The 13,737-nt window shown below is 57.6% G+C and overlaps 1 pseudogene; it reads left to right on the forward strand.

The window, feature by feature from the left end:
* The first annotated feature begins 348 nt into the window (after positions 1–348).
* LOC122095232 lies at positions 349–13,004 on the forward strand (annotated as a pseudogene).
* The last annotated feature ends 733 nt before the right edge of the window (positions 13,005–13,737 follow it).

A 13,737-nucleotide genomic window follows, 5' to 3' on the forward strand; every position in this document is an offset into this window, starting at 1 on the left:
TGCGCTTTGGCCGTTGGGGTCCTTTCCCAGACTCGGAGGCAATAAAGCAGCCATGCTGCTTCTGGATGGAATTCTTCCTCACTTCCGCCCCCCAGCGCAGGCCAAGCCCTCCTGAGTCCCTCACTTCCTCCCCAGCCCAGGCCACACCCTCCTGAGCTCTGGCACGCCCTACTGAGCACAGGCCACGCCCCCTGGGCACAGGCCACGCTCCCTGACGGTCCTGACTCTTATTGCAGCCCTCCATGTAGTTCTCGAGGTTTCCCTCCTCCCCTTCCTCCTGCCTCTGCCAGGCCTGGCAATTTCTTGGCGCCCAGCCCAGCAACTCCAGGCTTTTCCCTTCCTTCCCTGCCTTCCCCTTCAGCACCACATCCTGTTCCTTTCCAAGGAACAAGGGGACTTTTATTTTGGAGGGGGGTTGTGGAGTTCTGGCTGCTGGAGTGACGTGGACATTTGACCCCTGCGAGCTTCCTGGCTGGCAGGGAGAGCAGCAGGCCCAGGCGCTGATGGCAGAGAACTGTGGATGTGAGTTCGTCCTCTGGGGAACACGGGGAGAGGTGTGGGGACCCGGGGTGGGGGAGCTTCGATTGCTTTTTGGAGCCCCCCCGGATGTCCCACCATGCCCTGGGGTGGGGGCTGCAGGGCCCTGCCACAAGCCTGGAAAGACAAGGTGAGGGGCTGATGTACTGGTGGGGGCAACAGCAGCCTGGCCCTGGGGTGGCCGGATGTTCCTCAGCTCTTCCCCACTTCCTGCTTCCGGCCTTCTCTTCCAGGAAACGGGGAGCATCATGGGAAGGACGCGATCCTGGGCGCCATGTTGGTCAGGAGAGGGCCTGGAGGGAGGGGGAGTCCTCCCATCCCTCCTCCCATCCACCCATCCATCCATCCACCCATCCATCCACCCATCCATCCACCCACCCATCCACCCAACCATCCATCCACCCACCCATCCACCTATTCATCCACCCATCCATCCACCCATCCATCCATCCATCCATCCACCCATCCACCTATTCATCCATCCATCCATCCATCCACCCACCCATCCATCCATCCACCCATCCATCCATTCATCCATCCACCCACCCATCCATCCATACACCCACCCACCCATCCATCCATCCACCCATCCATCCATCCACCCACCCATCCATCCATCCACCCATCCACCCATCCATCCATCTACCCATCCACCCATCCATCCATCCACTCATCCACCCATCCACTCATCCATCCAACCATCCATCCATCCACCCATCCATTCACCCATCCATCCATCCATCCATCCACCCATCCACCTATCCATCCAACCATCCATCCATCCACCCATCCATTCACCCATCCATCCATCCATCCACCCATCCACCTATCCATCCAACCATCCATCCATCCACCCATCCATTCACCCATCCATCCATCCATCCACCCATCCACCTATCCATCCATCCATCCACCCATCCATCCACCCATCCACCCCTCCTCCTCCTCTCTCTCCTCCTCAGGTCGCACAGCAGCTGCGCAGCCCCACCCCTCGCCTTCCTCCTCCTCCTCCTCCCCCCTGGCCCCTGCGCAGGCCCCGCCCCCTCGCGCCCCAACTTCCTGCTGCTCTTGGCCGACGACCTGGGCCTGGGCGACCTGGGCAGCTTCGGGAACCGCAGCCTGCGGTGAGCAGAGGGGGAGGCCCGGATGTAGGGCCTTAGTTACCCGGATGTGGGAGCTCAGATCCCTGGCTGTTCCACCAGGAGAACTGTATAGACATCTAGTAACTCAGTTCCCCGGATGTTGGATGTTAGTATCGTGGATGTTGGATATCAAATCCCCGGATGTTGGATCTTAGTGCCCCGGATGTTGGATATCAGGTCCCCGGATGTTACATGTTAGTACCCCGGATTTGAAGACCAGGTCCCCGGATGTTGGAGACCAGGTCCCCGGATGTTGGATCTTAATGCCCCGGATGTTGGATATCAGGTCCCCGGATGTTAAATCTTAATACCCCGGATGTGAGAAATCAGGTTCCCGGATGTTGGACTTCAGTTCCCTGGATGTTGGATGTTAGTACCCCGGATGTTGGAGACTAGGTCCCCGGATGTTGGATGTTAGTGCCCTGGATGTTGGATATCAGGTTCCTGGATGTTAAATCTTAGTACCCCGGATGTGGGAGATTATGTCCCCAGATATTGGACTTCAGTGCTCCAGATGTAGGAGCTCAGGTCCCCAGATGTTGGAGGTTAGTGCTCCGAATGTGGGAGCTCAGGTCCCCGGATGTTAGCTATTAGTACCCTGGATGTTGTAGCTCAGTGCCCCGGATGTTGGATCTTATTCCTCTGGATGTAGGAGCCCAGGTGCCTGGATGTTAGATCTTAGTGTCCTGGATGTTGGATATCAGGTCCCCGATGTTAGATGTTAGTACCCCGGATGTTGGATATCAGATCCTCGGATGTTGGATATCAGATCCTCGGATGTGGGATGTTAGTGCCCTGGATGTTGAAGGACAGGTCCACGGATGTTAGATCTTAATGCCCCGGATGTGGGAAATCAGGTTCCCGGATGTTAGATGTTAGTGCTCCGGATGTTGGAGATCAGGTCCCCGATGTTGGAGATCAGGTCCCCGGATGTTGAATCTTACTGCCCTGGATGTTGGATATCAGGTCCCCGGATGTTACATGTTAGTACCCCAGATGTTAGAGCTCAGTTCCCCGGATGTTCCACCAGGAGAACTGTATAGACATCTAGTGGACCTCAGGTCCCCGGATGTTGGATGTTAGGTCCCCGGATGTTGGAGTTCAATTCCCAGGATGTTAGATCTCAGTTCCCTGAATGTTGAAGATCAGGTCCCCGGATGTTGGATATCAGATCCCCGGATGTGGGATGTTAGTGCCCCGGATGTTGGAGATCAGGTCCTCGGATGTTAAATCTTAGTATAACCCAGATGTGGGAAATCAGGTTCCCAGATGTTAGATGTTAGTACCCCAGATGTTGGAGATCAGGCCCCCGGATGTTGGATATCAGATCCCTGGATGTTGGATCTTAGTGTCCCAGATGTTGGAGACCAGGTACCCAGATGTTTGAGCTCAGGTCCCAGAGGTTGGATCTTAGTTGTCCGGATGTAGGCCCTCAGGTCCCCGGATGTTGGGCCTTAGATCCCCGGATGTAGGAGTCCAGTCCACAGATATAGATCTTAGTACCCTGGATGTGGGATCTCAGGGCCCCAGATGTTGGACCTTAGATCCCAGGATGTTGGACCTCAGGTCCCCAGATGTTGGATCTTAGTATCCCGGATGTGGGATCTCAAGTTCCCGGATGTTGGATCTTAGATCCCCGGATGTGGGATCTCAGGGCCCTGGATGTTGGAGTTCAGCTCCTGGGATGTTGGGCATTAGATCCCCGGATGTTAGACCCCAGGTCCCCGTATGTTCTAGGCTGTGACTCAGTTTTCCTCTCCCCCCACAGCACCCCGCACCTGGACGGCCTGGCCCGGGACGGCGTGCGGCTGACCCAGCACCTGGCGGCAGCGTCCGTCTGCAGCCCGAGCCGTGCGGCCTTCCTGACGGGACGCTACCCTGTGCGCCTGGGTCGGTATGGGGGGGTGGGACATTTGGGGAATGGAGGGGGCGGTGGGGGGGAGGTGGGGGCGGGACATCCGGGGATCTGAGAGCCAACATCCGGGGTACTAAGATCCAACATCCATGGACCTGATATCCAACATCTGGGGATCTGAGACCCAACATCGGGGATCTAAAGCCTAACATCCGGGGAACTGAGCACCAACATCCAGGGCACTGAGCTCTAACATCCAGGGACTTCATCTCTGACATCCAGTTACTAAGATCCAACATCCGGGGATCTGAGCACCAACATCCGGGGCACTGAACTCTAACATCTGGGGACCTTATCTCTAACATCCATTGTACTAAGATCCAACATCCGGGGATCTGAGGCCTAACATTCTGGGAACTGAACTCCAACATCCGAGGACCTGACATCCACCATCCGGGGTACTAAGATCCAACATCCGGGAACCTAAGCCCCAACATCCAGGGAACAGAGCTCCAACATCTGGGGATCTGAGGGCCAACATACTCAAATCTGAGCTCCAATATCCGGGGTTGTAAGATCCAACATCCAGGGAACTGAGCTACAACATCCGGGTAACTGAAGTCCAACATCTGGGGTCCTGATATCCACCATACAGGGCACTGAACTCCATCATCCGGGGATCTGAGGGCCAACATCCGGGATACTAACATCAAACATCCGGGGACCTGAGGTCCAACATCCAGGGAACTGAGGCTCAACATCTAGGGCACTGAGGTCCATCAGAGGGAGGGGAGGACTACTCTGAGGATCTCAGGTTCAAATTCCTGAGACTCTGGGACTTCCCCCCTGAAACGCCAGGAAACCGGAAGTGATGCCATATTGGTTTCCCCCGGGGGCTCACAGGGCTGGGGTCCTTTCCACCCCGGGTGCGCAGGTCCCAGGCTATCCCAGACACAGCAGGCCTTCCCCCTGAAGGTGCTAGATACCCCCTCCTGACCCGGGACGCCATCATCACTGACCTAGGGTCCTTCTCCTCTCTCTTGGAAGGCATGGTGACCACCAACGGGGCGCGCGTGCTGCAGTGGGCAGCCGTGTCGGGCGGGCTGCCCACCTCCGAGATCACCTTCGCCAAGATCCTGCAGGAGCAGGGATATGCCACCGGCCTCATAGGTAAGAAAGAAGTCATCCATCCACCCATCCATCTATCCACCCATCCCCCATCCATCCACCCATCCATCCATCCATCCACCCATCCATCCATCCATCCACCTATCCATCCATCCATCCATCCATCCACCCATCCATCCATCCATCCATCCATCCACCCATCCACCCATCCATCCATCCATCCACTCATCTATCCATCCATCCACCCATCCACCTATTCATCCATCCATCCATCCATCCACCCACCCATTCCCCTATTCATCCATCCATCCATCCATCCACCCACCCATCCACCCACCCAACCATCCACCCACCCATCCATCCACCCATCCATCCACCCATCCATTCACTCATCCATCCATCTCTTCCCCTCCAGGCAAATGGCACCTGGGCCTCAACTGTGAGTCCCCCACTGACCACTGCCACCACCCCCTGAACCACGGGTTTGACTCCTTCTTCGGGGTCCCCTTCACCCTGATGGGGGACTGCCTGCAAGCGGAGCCCTCGGAGAAGCGAGCGCGTCTGCCAGGGCCCCTGGACCTGGGGGCTCAGCTGCTGCTGCTTTCCCTGCTCTGCCTGGCCGCTGGGAAGGTCACGGGCCTGCTGGGCCTGCGCTGGGTGCCCTGGGTGCTGGGCCCCGGATGTGGGGCCTTGCTCCTGGCCTGCACCTCCCACCTCCTGGGTATCTTCATCGTCCATGCTGACTGCTTCCTGATGAGGGATCACCAGGTCGTCCAGCAGCCTCTGAGGTTTGAGGCCAGCGCGGGGCTCTTCTTGTGGGAGGCTGAGGCCTTCATCCACAGGTCAGCCTGGGGTCGGGGAGGGGGACCAATTCCATCTACTAGATCTCTATAGTCAACTGGTAGACCTTAGATCCCTGGATGTACATCCAGTAGATCTCTATAGACATCTGGTAGACCTCAGGTCCCCGGATGTTCCATCTAGTAGATCTGTAGAGACATCTGGTAGACCTCAGATCAGACCATGATCGATTATTGGTAGTATTGATCAGATCATGATCGATTATTGGTAATAACTGATCAGATGATGTTCGATTATTGGTAATAACTGATCAGCTCATGTTCAATTATTGGTATTATCGATCAGATGATGTTCGATTATTGGTATTATCGATCACATCACAATCGAATATTGGTATTATTGATCAGATCCTGTTCGATTATTAGTAATATCTGATCAGCTCATGTTCTATTATTGGTCATATCGATCAGATGTTTGATTATTGGTAATAACTGATCAGATCTGTTTGATTATTGGTAATAACTGATCGGATCACGATTTTGGTATTTTTGATCAGATCACTATTGATTATTGGTATTATCGATCAGATCATGATCGATTATTGGTATTATCGATCAGATCAGGATCGATTATTGGTAATATCTGATCAGATCAGGATCAATTATCGATCATCTGATCGATTATTGGCAATACCTGATCAGGTCGGTTATCAGTGAGGTTATTGATGGTGGGGGCGGGGTCTGACGTGGATCCGCAGGCACCAGGCCCGCCCCTTCCTCCTCCTCGTCTCCTTCCTCCACGTCCACGTCCCGCTGGTCACCTCACCTGCCTTCCGGGGCCGCAGTGCGCACGGCGCCTACGGCGACAACGTGGAGGAGCTTGACTGGATGGTGGGTGAGTGCGGGGGGGCAGGAACTGAGGCATGGTGCGTGGGATGGGGGAAACAGAGGCACGGGGGTGGGGTGAGCAGGATAGGGAAACTGAGGCATGGGGACGGGGTGAGCGGGATGGGGAAACTGAGGCACAGGGGTGGGGTGAGTGGGTTGGGGGAAACTGAGGCACAGAGATGGGGTGAGCGGGATGGGGGAAACTGAGGCATGGGAATGGGGTCAATGGGTTGGGGTAAACTGAGGCACGGTGCATTTGGGTAAACTGAGGCACGGGGACGGGGTCAGTGTGTTGGGGATAAACTGAGGCACGGGGTTTGGGTAAACTGAGGCATGGTGCATTTGGGTAAACTGAGTCACTGGGCATGTTGGGGGTAAACTGAGGCACGGTGCACTTGGGTAAACTGAGGCACGGTGCATGTTGGGTAAACTGAAGCACGGTGCATGTTCAGGGTGAACTGAGGCACGGTGCATTTGGGTAAACTGAGGTACGGTGGATGTGGGTAAACTGAGGCCCGAGTATAGGGGTAAACTGAGGCACGGTGCATGTTGGGTAAACTGAGTCACTGGGTATTGGGGTAAACTGAGGCACGGTGTATTTGGGTAAACTGAGGCATGGTGCATGTTGGGTAAACTGAGTCACTGGGCATGTTGGGTAAACTGAGACATGGTGCATGTTGGGTAAACTGAGGCACGGGGACGAGGTGAGTGGGTTGAGTAAACTGAGGCACCGGGATGGGAGTAAACTGAGGCACGGGGACGGGGTCAGCGGGTTGGGGTAAACTGAGGCACGGTGCATTTGGGTAAACAGGCACGGTGCACTTGGGTAAACTGAGGCCCAAATATAGGGGTAAACTGAGGCACGGTGCATGTTTAGGGTAAACTGAGGCACGGTGCACTTGGGTAAACTGAGGCAAAGTGCATTTGGGTAAACTGAGGCACAGTGCATGTTGGGGGTAAACTGAGGCACAGTGCATTTGGGTAAACTGAGGCCCGATGAGCGTTGGGGGTAAACTGAGGCACGGTGCCTGTTGGGTAAACTAAGTCACTGGGCATTGAGGATAAACTGAAGCACGATGGAAATTTGTAAACTGAGTCATGATGCATGTTGGGTAAACTGAGGCACGGTGGATGCTGGGGGTAAACTGAGGCACGGACCCATTTCCCCCCCCCCCCGCAGGGCGACTGCTGGCAGCGCTGGATGGTGCGGGGCTGGGGCGCTGCACCCTCGTCTACTTCACGTCGGACCACGGTGCCTCACTGGAGGCCCGGGCTGGGGACGCCCGCCTCGGGGGTTCCAACGGCGTGCACCGAGGCGAGGGGGAAACTGAGGCAGGGTGGGCGGGGCCTCCCACGCAGCCCGACCCCGCCCCTTGACCTTTGCCCTCCGCCCCCCCCTTGCAGGTGGCAAAGGCATGGGCGGCTGGGAGGGCGGCATCCGGGTCCCTGGGCTGGTGCGCTGGCCCGGGACACTGCCCGCAGGGCGCCTGGTGCCTGAGCCCACCAGCCTCATGGACCTGTTCCCCACCGTGGTGCGCCTGGCCGGGGGCTGGGTTCCGGCGGACAGGTAGGAGTTCGCCTGCCTGGGTCCCCATGGGGTGGAGGAGAAGGGGGGTCATCCGGGGCCTCGGGGATCCCGAGGGGGGGAGGCTGAGGCCTGCACATCTGGGTCTTTGAGGGCTCAGACCTGCACATCCGGGTCTCTGGGGGCTCAGGAGCCTGCACATCCGGGTCTCTAAGACCCAAGACCCAGGGCTCAGGCCTTGACATCCGGGTCTCTGGGGGCTCAGAAGCCTTTACATCCGGGTAACTAAGGGCTCAGGCCTGCAAATCTGGACCTCTGAGCACTCAGAAGCCTGGACATCTGGTTCTCTGAGGACTCAGGCCTTCATATCCGGGTCTCTAAGGCATCAGGGCTGCACATCCAGGTCTCTGAGTACCTAGGCCCAGGTCTCAGGCCTGGACATCCAGGTCTCTGAGGGCTCAGGCCTGCACATCTGGGTCTCTGAGGGCTCAGGCCTGCACATCCGGGACTCTGGGATCTCAGGCCTGCACATCCGGGTCTCTGGGGGCTCAGAAGCATGGACATCCGGGTCTCTGAGCGCTCAGAAGCTTGGATATCTGGGTCTCTGAGGCCTCAGGCCTGCACATCCAGGTCTCTAAGACCAGAGGCCTGGGTCTTAGACCTGCACATCCAGGTCTCTGGGGGCTCAGAAACCTGGACATCTGGGTCTCTGGGATTTCTGGCCTGCACATCCGGGCCTCTGAGCGCTCAGAAGACTGCACATCCGGGTCTCTGAGTGTTCAGGAGCCTGGACATCCGGGTCTTGAAGGCCTCAGAAGCCTGCACATCCAGGTCTCTGAGGGCTCGGAAGCCTGCACATCCGGGTCTCTAAAGGCTCAAGCCTTGACATCCAGGTCTCTGGGATCTCTGGCCTGCACATCCGGGTTTCTGGGGGCTCTGGCCTGCACATCCGGGTCTCTGAGTGCCCAGAAGCCTGCACATCCGGGTCCCGCAGGGAGGTGGACGGCCGGGACCTGATGCCGCGCTGCTGGGGACGGCGCAGGCCGCAGGCCACGACTTCCTGCTACACTACTGCGAGGCCCGGCTGCACGCCGTGCGCTGGTTCGACCACCCAAGTGAGTGCCTCGACCTCAGTTGGGCCCTGGGGCGGAGGAGGGAGCTGCATGCATGCGCGCAGGGACCCGGATGCAAGGCCTGGGGGTGGGAGACCCGGATGTGGGAATCCCGGGATGTGGGAATCCCGGGATGTGAGGACCTGGATGGAAGTCATGAGATGGGAATCCCCGGATGTGAAGTCCCCGATGGGAATTCCCGGATGTGAGGTACTGGATGAGAATCCCTGGATGTGAGTCCCCGGATGTGAGGTCCCAAATGGGAATCCCTGGATGTGAGGTCCCAGATGAGAATCCCCGGATGTGAGTCCCCGGATGTGAGGTCCCACATGTGAATGCCCGGATGTGGGCCCCCCGGATGTGAATCCCCGGATGTGAAGCCCCAGATGTGAATCCCCAGATGTGAAGCCCCAGATGTAAGGTTCTGGATGTGAGGTTCCGGATGTGAATTCCCGGATGTGAGGTCCTGCATGTGAATCCCCGGATGTGAGGTCCTAGATGGGAATCCCCGGATGTGAATACCCAGATGTGAAGTCCTGAATGGGAATCCCTGGATGTAAGGTCTTGCATGTGAATGCCCGGATGTGAATCCCTGGACGTGATGTCCTGGATGTGAATTCCCGGGTGGGAATCCCCGGATGTGAGGCCCCGGATGTTACTCCCCCACCCCCCGCAGGCCGCACGGTGTGGAAGCTGCACTTCTTCACTCCACGCTTCGACCCGCCGGGCTCGGGCACCTGCCTCGGTTTCCCTGCCTGCGCCTGCTCGGGGCGGCGAATGACTCGCCACCGGCGGCCACTGCTCTTTGACCTGACGGCGGACCCGGGGGAGACTCGCCCGCTGCAGGGCCCGATGGCGATGCGCAGGCGCGTGGAGGCCGCGGTGGCCCGGATGCTGCGCACGCGCCGCCCCCCTCGCGGCCCCGCCCCTCGCCCCTGCACACAACACCTGGAGCCCGCGCCTGCAGCCCTGCTGCTCGCCCGGACCGCTCTGTGCCTGCGACCACCTGATCCCCGACCTCTGACCCCGACCCGACCCCCAACCCCCAACTTCCCCGGGGCTACGGCAGATCCTGGCCTGCGCCTCTCACATCCGGGGACTCACATCCGGGTATTAAACATCCGGGTATACTCAAATACAGAGATTCCCACATCCGGAGATTCCCACATACAGACTCTCACATCCAGGGATTCCTACATCCGGGGATTCCTACATCCGGGGATTCTCACATCTGGGGATTCCTACATCTGGGGATTCTCACATCCGGGGATTCTCACTTCTGGTGACACATCCAGGGATTCCCGGGGATGTATTTACACATCCGGGGAATCCCACATCCGGGGACTTTTACACCCGGGGATTCTCACAACCAGAGACCCTCACATCCTGGGACTTTTACATTCGGGGATTCTCACATCCAGAGACTCTCACATCCGGAAATTCTCACATCCAGAGATTCCCACATCCGGGTATTCTCATATCCGGGGATTCCCACATCCAGGGATTCTCAGACCAGGGAATTCCCACATCTGGGGAAATCTCACACCCGGGGATTCCCACATCTGGGGATTCTCGCATCCAGGGATTCTCACATCTGGGGATTCCCACAGCCGGGGATTCTCACATCCGGGGATTCCCACATCTAGAGATTCCTACATACAGGGATTGTCACATCCAGGGACTTTTACATCCAGAGACTCTCACATGCGGGGATTCTCACATCTGGGGAACTCTTACATCCGGGGATTTTCACATTCAGAGAGTCTCACATCTGGGGATTCTCAGACCCAGGGATTCCCACATCCGGGGACTCTCACATCCTGAGCCTCTCATCCCGGACCTCCACCTTGGGCCTCCCATCTGGGGCCTTTCCCCAGCCTCCCATCTGGGGCCCTCTCACATCCGGGCCTATGTCCTCTAACTTCTCACACAATAAAACCTCGTGAGCACGGCACCGCACAGCAGGGTCAGGGGTCACCGGGGTCAGAAGCCGGGCACTGGCCCTGCCTTCCATTTCAGGTCATTTCCGGTTGATGCTAGGATACAGGGCTGGTCCCGCCTTCCATTTCAGGCCACTTCTGGTCGTTGCTAGGGTATAGGACTAGTCCCACCTTCCATTTCAGGCCACTTCTGGTCATTGCTAGGGTATAGGACTGGTCCCGCCTTCCATTTCAGACCATTTCCGGTCGTTGCTAGAATACAGGGCTGGTCCCACCTTCCATTTCAGGTCATTTCTGGTGGTTGCTAGGGTATTGGACTAGTCCCGCCTTCCATTTCAGGCCATTTCCAGTGGTTGCTAGGATATTGGACTATTCCCGCCTTCCATTTAAGACCATTTCCGGTGGGTTGCTAGGATACAGGCTTGGTCTCGCCCTCCTCCAAGACATCCCACCACCTAGATTCACACCTGATTGGCCTATTCCATGAAAGCCCTGCCCTCACTTTCCTAATTCACTTGTCATTTGTCCAGCTGTAAGACACGCCCTTTAGCCCCCCCACAAATCCAACTCGCTGCTGATTGGACCTCACACGACAGTCCTGCCCCTAACTACCTGAACTCAGATTCAGATTGGCCCAGCGGGATTGGAGACGTGGGGTACCCGGATGTTGGACCACTCTAAGGGGGGGCGGTAGTTGGGTGGATGGATGGGTGGATGACCAGGCCTGCGACCTCTTCCCCTTCTGTGCCTGTCCCAGGGGACCCCAATGACCTCTCCAGGGATTGACCCAGATGGGCCTATAGCTCCTTATGGCGGTAGGATAAGTCGAGGTCGGAGGTCTGTGTCTCCCTAGGCCTAGGATGCATTGCACCTGCACAACATCTGGGTCTTCTCTGGAGGGAGGGACCCATTGGCTTCCCCGGGGGACTCCTCCAGCCACGCCCCCTGCTCTGATTGGCTGACACGCCTGTCTCTCCATCCTTTGGCCCCGCCCAGGGAAGCTGGGGGTCCAGTCCCGCCTCTTCCTTGGGTGATATTGAAAGGCAGGGCATGCTGTCCATCATCCCTGGGTCCCGCCCCCTGCCAAGCCAATAGCTGGAGAGTCGATATGTGTGAAGCCACGCCTCTTCGTGGCTAGCTCTATGAACGCTGTGGGTGCCCATCACCCAGAGGTCCCGCCCACTAGTGAATGTATGGGCTCACGGGCTGTCCTTCACTTCCAGGTCCCGCCTCCTGGCTGTTGGAAGGCCACAGGGGCTGTCTGTCTCTTCCAGGTCCAACCCTCTGGCTGTTGGAAGGCAATAGAGGCTCTCTGTCACCTCCAGGCCCCGCCCAATGGCTGTTGAAAGGCCACAGGGGCTGTCTGTCTCCTCCAGGTCCCGCCCCCTGGCTGTTGTGTGGACATTTGTCCTGTCTGTCACCTTCAGACCACGCCCCCTTGTTGTATAATCATGTGTCCTGTCTGTCACCTTCAGGCCACGCCCCCTTTTATTATCAAGTGTCCTGTCGACTTCAGGCCACGCCCATTGCAATTAGATGGCCACACAGGGTGTCATTTACCTCCAGGCCCCTCCTCCTACTCTGTCTTAGGTCCTGTCAAGCCAAAGCCCCGCCCACAAGTGACTGACTGGACACTCTAGCTGTCCATCACCATCCTGTCCCGCCCTGCACCTATCTCCACACTGAGTAGGCACCAGAGGGGAAGGGAAACGCTGCCTGGGCACACGCAACGCGCATGTGCGGGAAGTGGTTCCAAAGAGGCGGAGCCTGCGCATGCACCATGGAAAGATGGGCGGGGCAGACAGGCCTGACAGTGCGCATGTGTACTTTACGTTGATTTTATTCGTCCCTCCCCCCCAGGCTCCTTCTTACTCTTCTGCCTGCTGCTGGAGGCCACGGGTTCGAATCCAGCCTCACACCGGGGCGGGGCCTGGGGGGGAAGGGAGGCACAGGCTACAGCGCCCGCGGGGGATCATGGGAGGCTTTGCCCTGCGCCCCCCCTCATCCTGGGAGGGGGCAGTTCCCACCTGCATCCCGGCCCGCAGCCCGGAAGCAGCGTCTGCGACCTCCAGATTAGAAGTAGGTGATGGCGGTGCCCACCAGGGCCACGACCACCACGGACACGACAGGGGACACGACTCGGGCCAGCGCACTGCCTGGAGGGGGCGGAACCGGAAATGGGGGGGAGAACACACCCAGGAAGAGGGTGGGGCATCCCCCTGCAGCTTTCGGTCGGGAAGTGTCCGGAAACAGGAAGCGAGCCAAGGCGAAGGGGGAGGGACAAAGGTGCCTGACCGGAAGTGCTATCACAGCCGTGACAGGAACTGTCCATGAACAGGGACAGGAAGTGCCCCTAGTCAAGACCGGAAGTTTTTGTGTACTAGGGACTGGAAGTCTCCATAGTCAAGACCAGAAGTTCTTGTATACTAGGGACCGGAAATCCCCATAGTCAAGACCAGAAGTTGTTATATACTAGGGACTGGAAGTCTCCACAGTCAATACCAGAAGTTCCTACATACTAGGGACCGGAAATGCCCTTCCAATCAGGACCGGAAGTGCCCTTCCCATCAGGATCAGAAGTTTCTATATACTAGGGACCGGAAGTCTCCACAGTGAAGATCGGAAGTTCTTACACACTAGGGACCGGAAGTCCCCATAGTCAGGACCGGAAGTTCATATACACTAGGGACCGGAAGTCCTCAGTCGGGACCGGAAATTGTTATATACTAGGGACCGGAAGTTCCCAATCAGGACCGGAAGTTCTGATACTCTGGACCAGAAGTTCACATACTGTCAGGAGCGGAAGTTCT

This window comes from Dipodomys spectabilis, unplaced genomic scaffold, assembly GCF_019054845.1.
Source record: "Dipodomys spectabilis isolate Male_0828 unplaced genomic scaffold, ASM1905484v1 ptg000341l, whole genome shotgun sequence".
NCBI classification, from domain to species: Eukaryota; Metazoa; Chordata; class Mammalia; order Rodentia; family Heteromyidae; genus Dipodomys; species Dipodomys spectabilis.